This window comes from Triticum aestivum, chromosome 2A, assembly GCF_018294505.1.
Source record: "Triticum aestivum cultivar Chinese Spring chromosome 2A, IWGSC CS RefSeq v2.1, whole genome shotgun sequence".
Classification (NCBI taxonomy): Eukaryota; Viridiplantae; Streptophyta; class Magnoliopsida; order Poales; family Poaceae; genus Triticum; species Triticum aestivum.
This window is the reverse complement of record NC_057797.1, coordinates 121108125-121122862: the sequence shown is the minus strand read 5'-3', so window position 1 is coordinate 121122862 and position 14738 is coordinate 121108125.

Genomic DNA, 14738 nt, shown 5'->3' with positions numbered 1-14738 from the left:
ACACCTTGCAACCGTACACTTTGGTACGGCCAACACACTAGGGGCTTAAGTACCCCACAATATGGTGTGAGAAGTCCGAACACTTTCACAAGTGCGGCACCCCGAACTTATAGCATTATATGCATCAGCACCGAATCATGTCTTTGGTCAAATGTTGGGTTTGCCCGGCTCCTATGTTTTGGTATCTTACGTTCCGTTCTATCGGCTAAGCTAGCGCTAGGAGAACTACTGCGATTGTGCCCCGGTTCTGCTGGGCTAAGCACCTCAGTAGAGAAAGCTAAAACTGACTGTCATGATAAGGCGAGAGACTGGTCGCTGTTCGTCGAGGTTTCGAGTCCCTAAAGACTTATGCCGCTTAGAGCGAGGAGCCGCTCCTATCCGGCTTAAAGGCATGTATCGCGCCCCGAATTCGGCCTTTCGAATACCATGGGCTTCGCCGAAATTTAAAATTATAGAATTCTATGGCTAAGTGAGAGTGATAAAGCATTATTAGTCTGGTTGCCTTGTTCGCTGTGCTGAGCACCTCCCTCGAAGGACCCAAAAATGGGAACAAGAGTGCTCAGGTTTATCCTGAACACCCCAGCACTCGCGGCATGGGGGCAGAAGCCGAGGACTAGCCATCTCTCAGATTGGATAAACCGCCAAATAGAAGGTAATATTTTAAATTCAAACAAGCGTTGCATAGCGCATATGAAACAAGTTTTCATCATACAGGATCACACGAGCAAGTTTACTCAAATATTACATCCTTTGAACATTCGTCCGCTACAAGACGGGCACCCTTCAGGACACCCTCATAATAAATTTCGGGGGTGCGATGCTCCTTGCCCTGCGGTGGTCCTTCCTTGATCAGCTTCACGGCGTCTAGCTTGGCCCATTGCACCTTCACACGGGCGAAAGCCCAGCGTGCACCTTCGATGCAGACGGACTGCTTGATGACTTCCAGCAGTGGGCAGGCATCCACAAGCCACCTCACCAGGCTGAAGTAGCTGTTTGGAAGGGCGTCGCCAGGCCACAGCCGGATTATAAAGCCCTTCATGGCCTGTTCGGCCGCCTTGTGCAACTCGACCAGCTGCTTTAGCTGGTCGCTCATAGGCATCGGGTGTTCGGTCCCAGTATATTGGGCCCAGAACAACTTCTCCGTTGAGCTTCCCTCCTCGGCCTGGTAAAAAGTTGCGGCATCTAACACGCTACGGGGCAAATCTGCGAATGCTCTTGGAGAGCTCCAGATTCGGGTAAGTAACAGGTAATTTACTTTCACATGCTTGCTTTGCATATAGAATGCCTTACCCACCGCTATCTTCCTCATCGCATCAATCTCCTGGAGGGCCTTCTATGCTTCGGCCTTGGCACTCTTTGCACTTTCACGGGTGGCGGCAAGCTCGAACTCTCGCGTCTTCGAGTCACGCTCCAATGCCTCATGCTTCGACACGAGAGCTTGGAGCTCTTGCTGCACCTCGCCCACCCGTGCTTCTTGCCTTTCCCGCTCGGTCCGCTCCTTGGCCGCTTTGTCTTCGGCCTCGGTTAGCGCTTGCTCCAGGGTCGCCACCTCGGTCGTGGCCCCTGGCAAATATATGATGATCCTATCATTTTGCAATCGCGTCTTATTTTATATATACATAGACAGGGTATTACTTACCCTTGTTCTCCTCGAGCTGCCTCTTGGCAAGGCCGAGCTCTTTCTTGGACCCCTCGAGGTCCTGCTTTAGTGTGGAAACCTCCGCAGTTAGTGCGGCTGAGGCCAGCAGTGAAGCCTGCATACGCATACAGACATAATTATGTTAGACTCTTGCGGTATTATTTGATCCTCTATTCGTCTTTTCTTTTCTGAACACCAAACAGAGCATCAGGGGCTACTGTCTATGCGGTAATATTTTTCCTACATTTCGAACACTTACCTCAAAGCCTGTTAGAAGGCTGGCATAGGCTTCAGTCAATCCGTTCTTGGCGGACTGAAACTTCTGGACCACCGCACTCATAATAGTGCGGTGCTCCTCGTCGATGGAAGCACTGCGAAGCGCTCCCAACAAATTGTCCGGTGCCTCTAAATGGACAGAGGTCACCGGCACAGGCGTCTTGCCCCTCTTGGAAGGAGGCCGCCTGCCCGAATCCGGAACCGCTGGAGGTTCTGACGCGGTGTTCGGCTGAGGGCTGAACTCGGAGCCCTCGGGGGCCTTGTCCCCTCTGCTCCGAAGTCCGGAAGGTCGCCTTGAGGCGCCTCCGGGACTGTCTCCCCTCGACCCGGTGCCTCTTGAGACAATACCTCGGCGTTGTCCGCAGGGCCTAGGGAGTCGTCCGACGATACATCGATACTGGCTCGTGGTGGCCTGCATAATCATATTCGGCGTTAGGGGAAGCAGTGCGACAAAGGAATGCTATGAGTTACTCTGGTATCCGAATACTTACGACTTCGCCAGGGGCTTGGCCCTGAGCAGCCACTCGTCTTTGCCTTCGGCGGCGGTGGTGGAACTGTCCGGAAGGAGAGTTCTTCCCTTCTTGGACCCTTTGGCCTCCCCAGTTGGGGCGGCCTTCCTTTTCTTGTCTCCCCCAACTGGAGGGGGAGCATCTTATTCTTCCTCCTCATCTTCGGGGGAGGAGTGTGCCGTAGAGTTATCAGACGATGAGTCCGATGACTCCTGGTGTCGGGAACTCTTTCGGGTTCCCTTGGCCTTCTTGGTCTTCTCCGGCACCTTGTAAGGGGCCGGAATCAGCATCTTTGTCAGGAGAGCGTCCGCTGGGCCTTCGGGCAAAGGAGCCGGACAGTCGATCTGTCCGGCCGTCTCCTGCCAGTCCTGTCAAAGGTACGGGAGTTTAGATCCCGCATAGAGACAAACTATAAAAACAAGTATCCTGTGAGAGGTAAAAACATCTTACCGCGCTGGCTTGGCACTTCGCACAGAATCCGCGATCCTCGGTAGTGGGAGGGGGAACCTAGGCACCCTTGAATAGCACCTTCCAGGCATCGTGAGTTGTGTCGAAGAGCTTGTTCAGAGTTCGGTGCTGGGCCAGGTCGAACTCCCACAAGTTGAAAGCCCGTTGTTGGCAAGGGAGGATCCGGCGGATGAGCATGACCTGGACTACGTTGACGAGTTTGAGTTTCTTGTTCACCATGTTTTGAATACATGTTTGGAGTCCGGTCAGCTCTACCGAACTACCCCAGGACAAGACCTTCTCTTTCCAGGAGGTGAGCCGCATGGGGATGCCAGATCGGAACTCGGGGGCCGCTGCCCATTTAGGGTCACGCGGCTCGGTGATGTAGAGCCACCCCGATTGCCACCCCTTTACGGTCTCCACGAGGCCCTCGAGCCATGTGACATTGGGCATCTTGCCCACTATGGCGCCTCCGCACTTCGCCTGGCGGCCACTCACTACCTTCGGTTTGACATTAAAGGTTTTCAGCCATAAGCCAAAGTGGGGCTTGATGCGGAGGAAGGCCTCGCACACGACGATAAACGCCGAGATGTTGAGGATGAAGTTTGGGGCCAGATCGTGGAAATCCAGGCCGTAGTAGAACATGAGCCCCCGGACGAATCGGTGGAGAGGGAATCCCAGTCTGCGGAGGAAATGGGTAAGGAACACAACCCTCTCATAGGGCCTGGGGGTGGGAATGAGCTGCCCCTCATCTGGGAGCCGGTGCGCGATGTTGTCGGGTAGTTATCCAGCTCTCCTTAGCTTCTTGATATGTCCCTCCGTAACAGAGGAAGCCATCCATTTGCCTCCCGCTCCAGACATGTTTGGACAAGGTTGAGGGAAAGGATGTGGACTTGGGTGTTGGAGCTCGAGTGCGCGAAAATGGATGAGCAAAGGAGGAAGAAGGCGTGGATGGAGATGTGAATCCTTATCCCTTTATATGGGCGGACGAAACTATGCGTCCCCACTAGCCTGGTAAAACTCGCTTATCCCCCAAGTGTCGTAATCAATGGCGCGGTTGGGTTACCCACGCCCGTATTGATGAGAATCCCGTGATAAGGGGACACGATCTCTGCTTTGACAACACGTGTCAAAAAACTGCCTCGCGTTATGTGCGGGGCTAGTTAAAGGAAACGGTTCGAATAATCACCGGGCCATGACATAATGTCGTGTTGCCAAAACAAGTCGGCAAACTAGATCTGTGGAAATATTATTCTCTCTACGGTGGTATGTGGAGCTTATTTTGCAAGGTCGGACACTATCCTTGTATTCAAATTCTTCCATGATGAATTCGGAGGAGGAACCCGCCTTGCAATGCCGAAGACAATACTGCGCGTCGGACTCATCATCATTGAAAGCCTGGTTCAGGGGCTACTGAGGGAGTCCTGGATTAGGGGGTCTTCGGTCAGCCGGACTATATCCTTTGGCCGGACTGTTGGACTATGAAGATACAAGATTGAAGACTTCGTCTCGTGTCCGGATGGGACTCTACTTAGCGTGGAAGGCAAGCTAGGCAGTACGGATATGGATATCTCCTCCTTTGTAACCGACCTTGTGTAACCCTAACCCTCTCTGGTGTCTATATAAACTGGAGGGTTTTAGTCCGTAGGACACAACTACAACATACAATCATACCATAGGCTAGCTTCTAGGGTTTAGCCTCTCTGATCTCGTGGTAGATCTACTCTTGTACTACCCATATCATCAATATTAATCAAGCAGGACGTAGGGTTTTACCTCCATCAAGAGGGCCCGAACCTGGGTAAAACATCATGTTCCCTGCCTCCTGTTACCATCTGCCTTAGACGCACAGTTCGGGAACCCCTACCCAAGATCCGCCGGTTTTGACACTGACAGGAAGCATCAAAGAAAACCTTAAACGGTTTGGATTCATCAGGAGGAGTCAGAATTGGAGCAGTGACTAACTTCTCTTTCACGGTGTTGAAAGCGATGTCACATTCAGGCGACCAGACATACTTCACATGCTTATGGAGAAGGTTGGAAAGAGGCTTCAGGATCTTAGAGAAGTTCTCGACGAACCTTTGACAATAGCTTGCGAGCCCAAGGAAGCTGCGGAGTTGCTTCACATTCTGAGGTGGTTCCCAATTCACAATTGCAGACACCTTCTCAGGATTAACAGTTATGCCCTTGGCAGAGATGATATGCCCAAGGTAGAGAATATCATCGAGCCAAAACTCGCACTTTGAAAACTTGGCATAGAACGGATGTTCTCTGAGTTTGTCCAGCACCAATCTCAAGTGCTTGACATGATCCTCCTTGTTCTTGGAAAATACCAAAATGTCATTGAGGTAGACCAAGACGAAGTCATTTGTGTAGGCATTGAAGATGATGTTCATCATGCGAGAGAATGTTGGAGGAGCATTGACAAGGCCGAAAGACATGAAAGTGTATTCATATGAACCATAGCTTATTCTGAATGCTGTCTTGGGGATATCTTCTTCATGAATGTGAATCTGATGATAGCCCATACGGAGATCAAGCTTGGAGAATACTTAAGCACCTTTGAGTTGTTCGAAAAGCTCATTGATGTTGGGAAGTGGGTACTTGTTCTTTATGGTCTTATTTGTTCAATGGACGGTAGTTGACACAAAGTCGGTCTGTTCCATCCTTCTTCTTGACAAAAAGAACACCACAACCCCAAGGAGAAGAACTTGGTCGGATGAGACCCATACGCTCTTGAATATTGAGTTGCTTCTTCAGCTCCTTCAACTCTTCAGGTCGAAGCTTGTAAGGATGTTTGCAAACAGGTTCCGTGCCAGGCTCAAGATCGATGACGAATTCAACTGGCCGGTGAGGAGGCATTCCTGGCAGCTCTTCTGGAAAGACGTCTTGATATTCGCAAACGACTGGAATCTGAGAGATGGCATCCAGCTCGCCCTTCTCATTGAAAGAAAACAGTCAGATGGTATCATCACGAGCGGCAAAGACGATTACATCCTCAGACGAATGTGTCAATTGAATCTGCCTGGCAGCACAATCAAGCTGAGTGAGGGAGTCCTGGATTAGGGGGTGTTCGGGTAGCCAGACTATACCTTCAGCCGGACTCCTGGACTATGAAGATACAAGATTGAAGACTTCGTCCCATGTCCGGATGGGACTTTTCTTGGCGTGGAAGGCAAGCTTGGCGATGCGGATATTCAAGATCTCCTACCATTGTAACCGACTCTATGTAACCCTAACCCTATCCGGTGTCTATATAAACCGGAGGGTTGTAGTCCGTAGGCAATCAACTCCATATACAACAATCATACCATAGGCTAGCTTCTAGGGTTTGGCCTCCTTGATCTCGTGGTAGATCTACTCTTGTACTACCCTTATCATCAATATTAATCAAGCAGGACGTAGGGTTTTACCTCCATCAAGAGGGCCCGAACCTGGGTAAAACATCGTGTTCCCTGCCTCCTGTTACCATCCGGCCTAGACGCACAGTTCGGGACCCCCTACCCGAGATCCGCCGGTTTTGACACCGACATTGGTGCTTTCATTGAGAGTTCCTCTGTGTCGTCGCCTTTAGGACCGATGGCTCCTTTGATCATCAACAATGATGCAGTCCAGGGTGAGACTTTTCTTTCCGGACAGATCTTCGTCTTCGGCGGCTTCGCTCTGCGGGCCAATTCGCTCGGCCACCGGGAGCAGGTCGAAAACTACGCCCCTGGCCATCAAGTCAGGTTTGGAAGCTTAAACTACACGGCTGACATCCACGGAGACTTGATCTTCGACGGGCTCGAGCCACGGCCAAGTGCGCCGCACTATCTCGAGGGGCATGATCTAGCTCTGCCCCCAGACAATGTCCTGGAGGCCGCACATGCATCGGTTCCGACCCCTAACTTGGAGCCTATTGCGCCAATCGAGGATGAGCGGTTGGACGTCACCTCGGGGGCTGCGATCCTAAAAGCGATCGAGCCGAACGCTAGCCCCGCACTCTGCACGACCCATGACTTCGAGGATCCGGACTCCTCCCCGGACTCCGAACCCCCCGCGCCCCTGCCAATCGAATCCGATTGGGCGTCGATAATGGAGTTCACCGCCGCAGACATCTTTCAGCATTCGCCTTTTGGCGACATCCTGAATTCTCTTAAGTCTCTCTCTTTATCAGGAGAGCCCTGGCCGGACTACGGTCAGCGAGGGTGGGACACGGACGATGAGGAAATTCAAAGCCCACCCACCACCCACTTTGTAGCCACTGTCGACGATCTAACCGACATGCTTGACTTCGGCTCCGAAGACATCGACGGCATGGACGACGATGTAGGAGACGAACAGGAACTAGCACCTGTAGGGCGCTGGAAGGCCACCTCGTCATATGACATATATATGGTGGATACTCCAAAATATGGAGATGGCGATGGAACAGTGGGGGATGACGCCCCCAAGAAACAGCCAAAGCGCCGGCGTCAGCGGCGCCGCTCTAAATCCCGCCAAAGCAAAAACGGTGATTCCGGCACGGGAGATAATACTACCCCGGATAGCGCCGAAGAACACCCACCTCAGCAAGATTCGGCACAGGAAGATGGAGAAGCCAGCCCTCATGAGAGAGCGGCAGACCGAGAGGTCGAGGATGATAACTATACGCCTCCCTCCGAAGATGAGGCAAGCCTCGATGACGACGAATTCGTCATACCATCAGACCCCGCCGAACAAGAGCGTTTTAAACGCAGGCTTTTAGCCACGGCAAGCAGCCTCAAGAAAAAGCAGCAACAGCTTAGAGCTGCCCAAGATTTGCTAGCTGACAGATGGACTGAAGTCCTTGCGGCCGAAGAGTATGAACTCGAACGCCCCTCCAAGAGTTACCCGAAGCGCAGGCCGCTACCCCGATCAGAGGAGGAAGCACCTACATCACCAGCGCATGACATGGCAGACCGGCCACCTCGCGGCCGCGACAGAGAGGCCTCTCGGCCCTCCACCCAAGCCATGCCCCGACGCCGCTCAACTAAGGCACGGGAAAATGCGCCCGACCTGCGAGACATACTGGAGGATAAGGCAAGACAAACAAGATCGATCTACGGATCACGCAGGCGCCCTACGGCATGTGACAATGATCTTCACTCCGGATACAACAAATCCGGCCGGGCCGAACACAACAGACATAGCTCTTCTGAGCTGCGTCGTGATATAGCCCAGTACAGAGGCGCCGCACACCCGCTATGCTTCACGAATGAAGTAATGGATCATAAAATCCCAGAGGGTTTCAAACCCGTAAACATCGAATCATACGATGGCACAACAGATCCGGCGGTATGGATCGAGGATTATCTCCTTCACATCCACATGGCACGCGGCGATGATCTACACGCCATCAAATACCTCCCGCTCAAACTTAAAGGACCGGCCCGGCATTGGCTTAACAGCTTGCCAGCAGACTCAATCGGTTCTTGGGAGGACCTGGAAGCCGCATTCCTCGACAACTTCCAGGGCACTTACGTGCGACCACCGGATGCCGACGACTTAAGCCACATAATTCAGCAGCCAGAGGAATCGGCCAGACAATTCTGGACACGGTTCCTAACAAAGAAAAACCAGATAGTCGACTGTCCGGACGCAGAGGCCCTAGCAGCCTTCAAGCATAACATCCGCGACGAGTGGCTTGCCCGGCACCTGGGACAGGAAAAGCCGAAATCCATGGCAGCCCTCACGACACTCATGACCCGCTTTTGCGCGGGAGAAGACAGCTGGCTAGCTCGCAGTAACAACTTATCAAAGAACCCTGTTAATTCGGATACCAAGGACAAAAGTGGCAGGACACGTCGGAATAAGCAAAAATGCCGCGTTAGCAGCGACAGCAATGAAGACACGGCAGTCAATGCCGGATTCAAAGGCTATAAATCCGGTCAGCGGAAAAAGCCATTCAAAAAGAATACTCAGGGCCCGTCCAGTTTGGACCGAATACTCGATCGCTTGTGCCAGATACATGGCACCCCCGAAAGGCCAGCCAATCACACTAACAGGGATTGTTGGGTGTTCAAGCAGGCAGGCAAGTTAAGGGCCGAAAACAGAGACAAGGGGCTGCACAGCGACGACGAGGAGCCCAAGCCGCCGAACAACAATGGACAGAAGGGCTTTCCCCCACAAGTGCGGACGGTGAACATGATATACGCAACCCACATTCCCAAGAGGGAGCGGAAGCGTGCGCTACGGGACGTATACGCGATGGAGCCAGTCGCCCCAAAGTTCAACCCATGGTCCTCCTGCCCGATCACTTTTGATCGAAGGGACCATCCCACTAGCATCCGTCATGGCGGCTTCGCCGCATTGGTTCTCGACCCAATCATCGACGGATTTCATCTCACAAGAGTCCTCATGGACGGCGGCAGTAGCCTGAACCTGCTTTATCAGGATACAGTGCGGAAAATGGGCATAGATCCCTCAAGGATTAAGCCCACAAGAACGACCTTTAAAGGCGTTATACCAGGTGTAGAAGCCAACTGTACAGGCTCAGTAACACTTGACGTGGTCTTCGGATCCCCGGACAATTTCCGAAGCGAAGAGTTAATCTTCGATATAGTCCCGTTTCGCAGTGGCTATCACGCCCTGCTCGGACGAACCGCATTCGCAAAGTTCAATGCGGTGCCGCACTACGCATATCTCAAGCTCAAGATGCCAGGCCCTCGAGGAGTAATTATGGTCAACGGAAACACCGAACGCTCCCTCCGTACGGAGGAGCATACGGCGGCTCTCGCAGCGGAGGTACAAAGTAGCCTTCTCAGGCAATTCTCCAGTCCGGCCATTAAAAAGCCAGACACTGCCAAGCGCGCCCGGAGTAACCCACAGCAGGACCGCCTGGCACACTCTGAGCAAGCGTAGCAATGCGGCCCCAACCCCAGCTCTCGCGACATAGCAAAACCAGTACCTCGCGTACATAACTACACCCTTGAAATACCATGGGCACAGGGGAAGGGGCACAGTGACGGCATGCCCAAAATACGGCTTAAAACGTCCTAGGGGCTGCCGGATTCTTTTTTTTATTTTTTTCTTACTTTCAGGACTCCATACTTCGAACGACCTGTTCGGCAATTCGACTGCCGCACAAACGATGCAAGATCCAGGGAGGCAGACAAGCCATGCCGCATTACGGAACTCCCAGGTGGTCTCTGTTACGAGCGGTATACCTGTTTTAAATACAATTCCGTGGCCTGCCCCTGGTCAGGACATACTGAATAGTCCAATATCTTTTGCTTACCGCACTATTTGTATCATTCGGCTTTGATAAATAGCCTCTCTATAAACAATGCTTAGCTTCTTGTCTATTTTTTGCATTATCTTCTTTTCACATTGAGGTTTATTAAATGACATGATTGCACCCGTACACCATGGTACGGCAAACACGCCAGGGGCTTCAGTACCCCTCATAATGGTGTGAGAAGTCCGTACACTTTCACAAGTGCGGCACCCCGAACTTATAGCACTATATGCATCGGCTCCGAATCATGATTTGGGTCAATAGTTGGGTTTTCCCGGCTCCTATGTTTTGGTGCCTTACGTTCCGCTCTATCGGCTAAGGTAGCACTAGAAGAACCACTGCGATTGTGCCCCGGTTCAGCTGGGTTAAGCACCTCAATGGAGAAAGCTAAAACTGACTGTCATGATGTGGCGAGAGACCGGTCGCTGTTCGAGAGGTTTTTCGAGTCCCTAAAGGCTTATGCCGCTTCGAGCGAGGAGCTGGCTTTGTCCGGCCAAGGCGTGGATAGCGCCCCGAACTCGGTCTTTCGAACTAGGGGCTTCGCCTAAATTTAAAATTATAGAGTTCTATGGCTAAGTGAGAGTGTTCAAGCATTATAGTCCGATTGCCTGGTTCGTTGTGCTGAGCGCCTCCCTCGAAGGACCCAACTATGGGAAAAAGAGCGCTCAGGTTTATCCCGAACACCCCAGCACTAGTGGCATGGGGGCAGAAGCCGACGACTGGCCATCTCTCAATTTTTTGATAAACGGCCGCACAGAAAGTAATATTTTAAATTCAATAAGCATTGCTTAGCGCATATGAACAAGTTTTCAGCGCACAGGATAAACACGAGCGAGTTCATTCAAATATCACATCCTTGGTACATTCATCCGCCACAAGGCGGGCACCTGCAAGAACATCCTTGTAGTAGTTCTCGGGCTTGTGATGCTCCTTCCCCGGCGGCGGCCCGTCCTTCACAAGCTTCTCACCGTCCAGCTTACCCCAGTGCACCTTTGCACGGGCAAGGGCCCGACGGGCACCTTCGATGCAGACGGAGCGCTTGATGACCTCGAGCCTCGGACAGGCCTCCACCAGCCGCCGCACCAGCCCGAAATAGCTCCCAGGCAGGGCCTCTCCGGGCCACAGCCGAACTATGAAGCCCTTCATGGCCTGTTCGGCCGCCTTGTGGAGCTCGACCAGCTGTTTCAGCTGGTCGCTCAAGGGCACAGGGTGTCCGGCCTCAGAATACTGAGACCAGAACACCTTCTCCGTCGAGCTGCCCTCTTCAGCTCGGTAGAATGCGGCGGCATCGGATACGCTGCGGGGAAGATCTGCGAATGCCCCTGGAGAGCTCCGGATTCGGGTAAGTAACAAGTAGTTTACTTTTATATTTCTGCTTTGCATAAAGAATGCCTTACCCGCTGCTATCTTCCTCATCTCCTCCAACTCTTGGAGGGCCTTTTGGGCTTCGGCCTTGGCAGACTTGGCAGTCTCAAGGGCCGTCGCGAGCTCGGATGCTTGCGCCTTCGACTCAAGCTCCAAACTCTCATGTTTTTTCATGAGAGCCTGAAGCTCTTGCTGCACCTCGCCGACCTGAGCCCCAAGTCTGTCTCGCTCGGTGCGCTCCGCGGCCGTTTTCTTTTCGGCCTCAGACAGCGCCTGCTTAAGGGTCGCCACCTCAGTCGTGGCCCCTACAATAAGCAGTACAATCCTGTTATCTTTTTTGCAATCACGCCTTTTTATAGGCACTTTTTCTGTAAGGTATTTCTTACCTTCTTCCTCCTCGAGCCGCCGCTTGGCAAGGCCGAGCTCTTGCTCGGTCCGCTCGAGGTCCTGCTTCAGGACACCCACCTCCGCAGTCAGTGCGGCGGTGGATAGCAGCGAAGCCTGCATACGCATATTGACTCTTTTTGTTAGACTCCTGCGATATTTAATAGATCCTCTATTCGGCTTTTCTTTCCGAACGCCAAACAGAGCATCAGGGGCTACTGTCTATGCGGTAATATTTTTACATATTTTTACTTACCTCGAAGCCTGTTAGAAGGCTAGCGCAAGCTTCAGTCAGTCCGCTCTTGGCGGACTGAACCTTCTGGATCACCGTACTCATAATAGTACGGTGCCCCTCGTCGATGGAGGCGTCGTCAAGCACCTCCAGCAGATTGTCCGGCACCTCCGGTTGGACGGAGGCCGCCGGCTCAGAAGGCTTGCTCCTCTTGGAAGGAGTTCGCCTACCGCGGTCCGGAACTTGGAGATTCCGGCGCGGTGTCCGGCACAAAGCCGGACTTGGAGCCCTGGGGGCCTTATCCCCTTCACTCCTGGAGTCCGGGAGGTTGCCTTGCAGCTCCTCCGGGACCACCTCCTCCTGCCCCGGAGCTTGTCGTGACGCCACTTCGGTGTCGTCTGCAGTGCGGGGGGAGACAGCGGGCGGAACTGAGTTCACGTCCGATGAGTCCAGGGAGCCGCCCGATGATTCGTCGAATTCGGCCCGGGGCGGACTACATAATTACATTCGACATTAGGGAAAGCTGTGCAACAAAGGAACATCATGAGTTACTCTGATATCCGAACTTACGATTTCGCGGACGCTTGGCCCTGTTTGGCCACTCCTCTTTGCCCTCTTCGGCGTTGGGGGCGTAGTCCGGAGGAGGGGTCTTCCTTTTCCTAGACCCCTCGGCCTCCCCCGTTGGGGCGGCCTTCCTCTTCTCTCCTCCCTCTGCTGGGGGGGAGAGTTTTCTTCTTCCTCCTCCTTGTTTTCGCGGGAGGAGGGCGTCTCAGACTCGTCAGATGACGAGTCCGACACCACCACGTTGCGGGCACTCTTTCGAGTCCCCGTGGTCTTTTTCTTCTTGGCCTTCTTCTCCGGCACCACATAAGGCGCCGGAACCAGCAGCTTTGCTAGTAGAGCTGGGGCTGGGTCTTCGGGAAGCGGAGCCGAACAGTTAATCGGTCCGGATATCGCCCGCCAAGCCTGTCAAAGGTAAGGGAGTTTAGATCCCGCATAGAGTCAAACTATGAAAAAAGCTTAACATCCTGTAAAAGGTGTAGATGGCATACCTCGCTAGCGTGACGCTGCGAGCTGTGTCTGCGATCCTCGGAAGCGGATGCGGGAGCCTCGGCGCCCTTGAATAGCATCTTTCAGGCGTCTTCGTACGTCGTGTCAAAGAGCCTGCTGAGGGTTTAATGCTGCGCCGGGTCGAACTTCCACAGATTAAAATCCCGTTGTTGGCACGGGAGGATCCGGCGGACGAGCATAACCTGGATTACATTAACAAGCCGGATTGGCTTGTTCACCAGGGACTGGATGCATGTTTGCAATCCGGTCACCTCTTTTTCGTCACCCCATGACAGGCCCGTCTCTTTCCAGGACATAAGCCGTGTGGGGGTCCGGATCGGAACTCGGGGGCTGCGGTCCATTTCGGATCGCGCGGCTCGGTGATATAAAACCACCCGGATTGCCATCCCTTTAGGGTCTCCACGAAAGAGCCCTCGAACCATAGGACTTTGGCCATCTTGCCCTCCATGGCGCCTCCGCACTCCGCCTGGCTGCCGCGCACCACCTTGGGCTTGACGTTGAAGGTCTTGAGCCAGAGGCCGAAATGGGGGCGGACGCGGAGAAAAGCCTCGCACACGACGATAAACGCCGAGATGTTGAGGATGAAGTTCGGAGCCAGATCGTGGAAATCCAGGCCGTAGTAGAACATGAGCCCCCGGACAAATGGGTGGAGTGGAAAACCTAGTCCGCGGAGGAAGTGGGGGAGAAATACTACCCTCTCATGGGGCCTTGGGGTGGGGAGAAGCTGCCCCTCTTCAGGAAGCCGGTGTGCGATGTCCTTGGACAGGTATCCGACCTTCCTTAGCTTCTTGAATTTACCCTCCATGACGGAGGAGACCATCCACTTGCCTCCCGCTCCGGACATTGCTGGAGAAGGTTGAGGTGGGAAGTGCGGGCTTGGGCGCTGGAGCTCGGGTGCACAGGAGATGGATAGGCAAAGGAGGAAGAAGGCGTAGGTAAAAAGGTGTATCCTTGTCCCCTTATATGGGCGGATGCGGTTGTGCGTCCCCACCTGCCTAGTAAAACTCGCTTGCCTCCCAAGCGTCGTGATAAGTGGCACGGTTGGGTTACCCACGTCCGTATTGATGAGAATCCCATAAAAGGGGGGTACATGATCTCTGCTTCGACGAGATGTGCCAAGGAAACCGCCTCGCAAAACACGCTAACGTGGAAAAGTGAAAACGATTCGAGTGAAGGACTTGGCTATAGTGTGTTGACGCACTGCGGAATACGTCAGCAGATTTGATTTGTGTTAATATTATTCTCTCTATGGAAATATGTGGAAGCTTATTTTGCAGAGCCGGACACTACTCTTGGTGTTTACAATCTTCTATGAAGGACTTGGAGGAGGAACCCGCCTTGCAATGCCGAAGACAATTTGCGCGTCGGACTCGTCGTCATTGAAGCCTAGTTCAGGGGCTACTGAGGGAGTCCTGGATTAGGGGGTGTTCGGGTAGCCGGACTCCTGGACTATGAAGATACAAGATTGAAGACTTCGTCCCGTGTCCGGATGGGACTTTCCTTGGCGTGGAAGGCAAGCTTGGCGATGCGGATATTCAAGATCTCCTACCATTGTAACCGACTCTATGTAACCCTAAC